An 8,070-nucleotide genomic window follows, 5' to 3' on the forward strand; every position below is an offset into this window, starting at 1 on the left:
ACAGGGAGGCAGGCAGGGGCGGCGCGGTAGCGAGCAGCGGCGACTGGGAGCGGCCTGCCGGGCGCCGGCGGGCGTGGGGTTTCCGGCGGCAGCAGTGGCTAGAGGCACAGCATGGCCGTGCGTGCAGGCGGCGTGGTAGGCGACAGGGGGCGCTGGCGAGCGCGCGCGACGGCGGTTGAGCAGCGGAAGGAGCAGCGATGGCTCCTGCGGGAAAGCGCGAGGCTAGGGGCCAGCGGTTCGGGCGGTAGCAGACTGCGGCAGCAGCAGCAAAGCAGGAGGCGCGCGGTGACGACGACGCGCGCGCACCGTGGAGTAGAGGGAGAAGAAGGGAGGTGGCGGCTCACAGGGGAGCTTGAGGGGCATGGCAGCCGGCTCGGAGGCGACCCGTGGGGAGGAGGATGACAGCGGAGGCCCAAGGATGAAGCCGAGCATGGGGCGGCGTCATGGGGGCGTCCTGGCGTGGTCGCGGTCGGCGAGGTGAGGGGCCCCATCGAGGGAGAGGGGACGGGGCGCGAGGACAAGGGCGGGGACCGACGAGGCGGCGTCGCGGAGGAGGAGGTCAAGGACGAGCGATGTAGACGGGGAGGCGACGCCGATGACGGCGGGCGACGGGGTGGCTCCGTCGGGGAGGTTCCGAGCGGCGGTGGCTGACGACAAGCGACGGGGCGCCAGCGAGGGGCGCTGGGGCGAGGCGCCCGATCCGGTCTGGATCGGGGAGGGGGGGGTGAGAGAGAGATCGGGGGTGGGGGTTTGTGCGGTCGTGGGCTAGGGTTTCGGTGGGTGTTGGGGGTAGTTAAGCAAGGGAGGGGTGGATGGCTGGCCAGCTGGGCCAGTTGGTCCAGTGGGGATATTTTCTTTCCTATCTTTGTGTTTTAGTTTAAGCTTTTATTTATTTTGTCTTTTCTCTTTTATTTCTTTTAGTTAGCAAAAACAATTTTACTAAAATATAACCCCTGCTCCTAAATTAGCATTATAACATAGGCCACCTACTCCAAAAAGTTTGGTGACTAAATAAACTAGATTAACATTTGTTTAGTATTTAAAAGCATTTAAATAATTGTTGTGCCGCTGTTTTACTTACTATAGTGCATTTAAATACTTTACCGAAGTGTGGTTTCTTCACCAATATTTAGTATGGATTATTTGCTACAATCCGAACATTTTGGTTTTAATGTTTCAAAAATTTGTTGTTTGTCTTTATTTTGAATTTGAATTTTGAATCGGTTTTGAAGTAACGCGAGATTATCAATAGTAACCGAGGTGATGTGGCATCATTAGTAGAGGGTTACTATAGCTTAATTATCCGGGCGTCACAATTCTCCTCCACTACAAGAAATCTCGTCCCGAGATTTTAAGAGGTGGAGTAAGGGGGGAAGATCTGGTTACGAAATTCTAACGAATCTTCTCGGTCTCGGTTGCTCTTCTTGAAGAGGTCGATCCATTACTTTGATGTCTCCATTTCTCTGCTTCATGTCATCATGATGAAGTCGGCATCCTTTCTTCGGAAACTCCATCATACTTACGAAAGAATAAAGGGGGAGTATTCTGGGAGAACGGACCTCGGCAAGGTTGACTACCTGGTCGATAACATCGGGGGAGGTGGCGGAAAGTAACTCTCGAATTGAAACTTAAGAAAATATCGAGACCAAAGTAATGAGGTATCATGGGAAGTGTCGAGCGAGAAGGCAACTGTTCGATGCCTGAAGCGGGGCGTGAAAGGGGCTCAAAGCAACAGGAATAAGTATTGCGTCCGATACCAGAATTGATGATCTCTCGGAAGGTGGCTCGTGAATTACATCCAAGGCCACGCGCGAGGAATAACTATGGAAACAGGGGGTGTACAGGAGAGTCAGGTTTCGATCCTGTGGAACTGTGGGTTATGGGCCCACCATGTGGTTAAAAGTAGAAAGAGCGGTGCTATCTTGCATGGTCATGATAGTAAGGCAGGTCAGAGGGTAGCCTGTCGATTATGTCGGCAACAACGTCGGTACCAAGGGCGAGGGACGAAGAGAACCATTTTCCTGCTCGCTGAATGAGGCGGACCAATAGGCAAAGTTCTCGTCGACCGGTGGCTACCGGAATGTCATAAACAATAGTAACAGGGTCTTGCTGACAGAATTGTACACCAGGTGTTTACATTAGCAGGAGAATATTATTGCTTAGATCACATAGATCACAAGAAACGTTAAACCAACCAATGGAAAGGAAAATATGATTATCAGATTAAACAGAACAATGGAAAGGAAAATGTGTTTAAACACATATTTCAAGGGTATATTCTTGCCAAGGACAAGCAGAGCATGATATCCATGACAGGATATAATGCAAAAAAACCTTTAGGTAAGGGGAGAGGAATTACATGACATCACCCAAACAACGGTGTTTGAATAATTAATAAAGAAAATTTAGCATTGTGCTTCAAATGTTCTTATTGAAAATCAGAGTAACATTGACATGCTTCGAGATAGCATTGACATGGTCTTCAAGCAAAAGACGGACTTTGGATACACAAAGAATCCATCAGGAACAACTTATAGAATAAGTCTTACGATTTCCTCATGGAAGAATCCCTAACCTTGCTAAGAAGGGAACTATAACAATAGGTCCTACGGCCAGGTGCGCTGGGCATGACATCATCTTACCGGGTCATATAAAAGACCAATGTTATAACTCTTGGAAATATATTCCAACCATCATATCTGACCGAGATTAAGATCTGATTGGTGTCAGGATACCTCAAGCTCAGGATGCTTGAGAAGAAAAGGTGCAACACCAACTGACGAGATGACATTGTAAGATTCTCGGGAAATGACTATGGAAGTGAGTTCCGAGACAAGGGTTCATCATCATTAAACCAAGGAGAGGATGAGGGGGGTGGCTGATGGACTCAGCGGCAATCCATCGAGACTTCCACAATTATGTGAACATGGAGATAACATTTGTCAGATCAAATGGTATAATGTTGTATGCTCGAGCAAAGCATACATAATTAAACATTGGTTGAAAGGTACACCCGAAATATGGGTTTAGGTAGCATGATCAATGGTAGAATGGTGACTCGATAACCAATGGTCTAAGAATGAAATGTCGACCACTAACTTCAAAGCAATAGGGTTGCTAGAAGTTTTGAATTCGCACGTCACAATTCATTTGTCCGCATTCCGGTTGGAAACAACACGGGGACAAGAAAATAACGAAGATGGCGAGAAGTGTTACTATATTAAGAATTTTTAAGAAGTGGAGCAGTCCTCACAACATTCTTGACATCAAATATGGTAATACTCCGCGGTAGAACATAACATAAGTTAGATAGCAAGGAACTCAAGGTACAATGCAAAACAAGAACAAGTTTGTGTTGGGGGAAGGCAAGAATGCTGTCGATGATAACACAAATCATCGAGGGGCAAGGATGGTATTTCCCATCATGAATTCGATTGATATCCTGGAAGATCTCAAAATGTTGATGGTGATCACGACACAATTGTCGAGAGATTTCATGAAGGTGTAATCGATCGGCGATTACATCAAGTCAAAGGAATGATGAAGCAAAAGGTTATTAGAACCAAGGGTACGACACAAACTCGAAACTAAGCTCGCTGTTCAAGGCAAAATGATATGATGAGTAAGATTGACATAAGCTTAGCTCATCGTCGAAAGTTGTGCTCCGAGAATAATGACCAGGTAACATAGTTAAAATTTAGCACAATAATGATATAGACGATGAGGCTAGGGAATGACTTGAAGGATTATTAAACTTGTAAGCAACGAAAATTACTTGGATTTATTGAATCGGTGTGCGGGATCGATTCACTTATCGGTGTTCTCGAGTGACTAATAACTCAAAACCTGGGGGGAATCTGAAATCGGTGAGAAGAAATACTAGATGTAGACTCATAGGAAGCGACACAGTTCTTTGATATTCTCGATATACCGGAGGGTAATACTCGAAGGAAGATCAAAATAGAGGTTGCGAAGATGTATTGATCTGCAGAAGAGAAGTACTTTAACTTGCCCGAGAAATGGAATCAAAGAGAAAATACGGTCGGAACCACGATTGCAAAGGATCAATTCACATATCCAGATGATATTTTCAAGGGAAGTTATTATTACAAGAAGCTTCCATGATAAGATCTACATCGTGTCCATGGGCATGAACACAAAGTTCAAGGTCGACTCCCACTTCTCCAATGCATAACCTTTCATTCACTTATCATTTTCGAAGAAGTTGTAATGTTGAAATTTTATCTAGCAAAATACCAGAAGAGTATGACTCGTGAAAGCTTTCGAGTTCACACATATTAAGGGAGGCATAGGTTCAACCCATCGGGGCATCGTGGAAACATATACCACAAGCTTCAATAGTAATTATCACCAGCTCGAAAGCAGAGCATGGTTGGCAAATCGGAGAATAGGATTTACCAATGGTATTATGTATCAGGGAAAGAACTTCTCGAATTTTTTGTATACAACGGACACTGTTGGATGATAATTCAACAAATGAGGTGATGGTCCGTAACGGAGCTTATGTGAGTATCGCCACACAACCGGCGAAAGAAACAATGCAAAGGCATTGTATTATAGAAGCAACTGACTCATTCAAAGCACAAATGCAAAGGAATTATGATTTCTAATTCAAGGGATCAGAAGCAATGCTCTGATTAGGGATGGATAAGTTGAATAGCCTTAGGGGTACAATCAACAGCAATTTGATTGGTCGAGAACCAGCTCCTGTCTAGAATTGGCGTCTGAGCCGGAAGGGTGAATTCTTCGATTCAGTTGAGGATTGCGAGCATTCACCACATATCAAATCAAAGGCTGAAAAATGACGATGACAAGGGATACTAATGAATATTGCTAGACATATGGAACGCAACCATAATGCAAGCAGACAAGTGTTTGCACAACAACAGCTGGCAGAGAATTAACGGAAGACCGGATAGTATATCAATGTACCTCGTGGATCATATGATCAACTAGTAATGAACAGTTCCTCGATAAGGGTGAAGAATTATTTGTAGGGGTATTCATGCGGCAAGGAACTGCTGGGTAGTAAGCATAAAGGATGGTTGGAACATCGGAGAGTATTTGAGGGCACCTTGTAATAACAAGGGCAACTAAGGATGAAGGTATGAACGACAAAAGTATCTAGTTATCCATAAAGATTATCAGTGGTAGGGATCGCAACGGCGAAGGGCACAAGGGTCTCGGGAAAGCATCAGAGAGTGTCTTCAGAATCTTCTGGTGCAGCAGGCGATCATCTGGCCTGAAGGGGCTCTCCGGGAGGAAGTATTTTCGAGAACCTAAAGTTAGATTTTAGCAAAATCATTTAACCCGAATAGAAGAGAGTTCAGAGTCCTAGAGTAAAGGTCCAAGAATAAAAGATCCTACTACCACCCAATGGCGACGTGGGCCCGTAAGCCGCACAGCCATGTTAGTAAAAGTTTTGCAATGACTAGACTCAACTTCGGCCAAGGAGTGTGGAAGGGGGATTCCTACAGGCAGTCGGCTCTGATACCAACTTGTGACGCTCCTCATTCAATCGTACACTAATCATACGCGCAAACGTGTACGATCAAGATCAGGGACTCATGGGAAGATATCACAACACAACTCTCAAAATAAAAAAATGTCATACAAGCATCATAATACAAGCCAGGGGCCTCGAGGGCTCGAATACAAGTGCCCGATCATAGACGAGTTAGCGGAAGCAACAATATCTGAGTACAGACATTAGTTAAACAAGTTTGCCTTAAGAAGGCTAGCACAAACTGGGATACAGATCGAAAGAGGTGCAGGCCTCCTGCCTGGGATCCACCTAAACTACTCCTAGTCGTCATCAGCGGCCTGCACGTAGCAGTAGGCATCTCCGGTGTAGTAGGAGTCGTCGCCGACGGTGGCGTCTGGCTCCTGGGCTCCAGCATCTGGTTGCGACAACCAAGTAGAATGGGAAGGGGGAAAAGAGGGAGAAAAGCAACCGTGAGTACTCATCCAAAGTACTCGCAAGCAAGGATCTACAATACTTATGCATGGGTATCTGTGTAAAAGGGGCAATATCGGTGGACTGAACTGCAGAATGCCAGTAAAAGAGGGGGATAGCTAATCCTATCGAAGACTACGCTTCTGGCAGCCTCCATCTTGCAGCATGTAGAACAGAGTAGATGGTAAGTTCACCAAGTAGCATCGCATAGCATAATCCTACCCGGCGATCCTCCCCTCGTCGCCCTATGTGAGAGCGATCACCGGGTTATATCTGGCACTTGGAAGGGTGTGTTTTATTAGGTATCCGGTTCTACTTGTCATAAGGTCAAGGTACAACTCCGGGTCGTCCTTTTACCGAGGGACACGGCTATTCGAATAGATAAACTTCCCTGCAGGGGTGCACCACATAACCCAACACGCTCGATCCCCTTTGGCCGGACACACTTTCCTGGGTCATGCCGGGCCTTAGAAGATCAACATGTCGCAGTCCTAACTAGGCACAAGAGAGAGGTCAGCACGCCGGTCTAAATCCTATGGCGCAGGGGTCTTGGCCCATCGCCCATTGCACGCCTGCACGTTGCGAGGGCGGCCGGAAGCAGAACTAGCCCCCTTAATACAAGAGCAGACTTACGTTCCAATCCGGTGCGCGCCGCTCAGTCGCTGACGTCACGAAGGCTTCGGCTGATACCACGACGTCGAGTTCCCATAACTGTTCCCGCGTAGTTGGTTAGTGCGTATAGGCCAGTGGCCAGACTCAGATCAAATACCAAGATCTCGTTAAGCATGTTAATTGAAGTATCTGCGAACGCCGACCAGGGCCAGGCCCACCTCTTTCCTAGGTGGTGTCAACCTGCCCTGTTGCTCCGCCACAAAGTAACAGTCGGGAACCCAGGCCCACCTCTACTGGGATGAAGCCACCTGCCCCTTCAGCCCCCATCTCCGAACAGTATCATAAGTCATGTAACAGTATAAAGTATATAGTATATGCCCGTGATCACCTCCCGAGTGATCACGGCCCAGTAGTATAGCATGGCAGACGGACAAGAATGTAGGGCCACTGATGGAATACTAGCACCCTATACTAAGCATTTAGGATTGCAGGTAAGGGTAACAACTGTAGCAACAATGACAGGCTATGCAGCAGAATAGGATTAACGAAAGCAGTAACATGCTACACTACTCTAATGCAAGCAGTAGAGAGAAGGCATAGGCGATATCTGGTGATCAAGGGGGCGCTTGCCTGGAAGCACTATTGCACAGGAAGAAGGGTCGTCGATGATGTAGTCATACTCAGTGGCATCAGCGCCGGTCTCGGGGTCTACCGGAGAAGAAGAGGGGGGAAGAAACAGTAAATACGGGGCAAACATAGCATCACAACATATAACAAGGCAATACGCAGTGCCAGGGGTGATCTAACGCATGGATAGGTGATACCGGCAAGGGAGGGAAACATCCGGGAAAGTATCCCCGGTGTTTCGCGTTTTGGGACAGATGAACCGGAGGGGGAAAGTTGTCTGTTTGCTATGCTAGGGATGTGTGGCGGACGAACGAGCTGCGTATCCGGATTCGTCTCGACGTTCTGAGCAACTTTCATGTACAAAGTATTTTCATCCGAGCTACGGATTATTTTATATTAATTTTTAAAGTTTTAAATCATTTCTAAATTATTATTACTAAATTATTTTGAAATCAGCATTACTGCATCAGCATGATGTCAGCAGTCAACAGAGGTGTTGACTGGGTCAAACTGACATGTGGGGTCCACATGTCATTGACTGGGGTCCGCATGTCATTGACTGATCAGGCTAATCAGGGTTTAATTAAGTTAACTAGTGATTAGGTTAATCTAATCAGGATTAATTAAGTTAATTAATTCTTTAATTAATTAATTAATACTTTTATTACTATTATTATTTTTAAATCTTTTCTTTTTATATATAAACGTTCTGGGGCGGGGCCCGTTTGCCATATACCCATAGGGGCCTAACGGGCGTGCGGGCTCACGGGTGCGGCCACGAGTGCCCACTGGGGCGAGCCCGGGCGCTGGCCTCGGGCGCGGCCAGTGCCGCGGCCGCGGCGACAGGGAGGTAG

The sequence above is a fragment of the Triticum aestivum genome, chromosome 1D (genome assembly GCF_018294505.1).
Source record: "Triticum aestivum cultivar Chinese Spring chromosome 1D, IWGSC CS RefSeq v2.1, whole genome shotgun sequence".
Lineage (NCBI taxonomy): Eukaryota > Viridiplantae > Streptophyta > Magnoliopsida > Poales > Poaceae > Triticum > Triticum aestivum.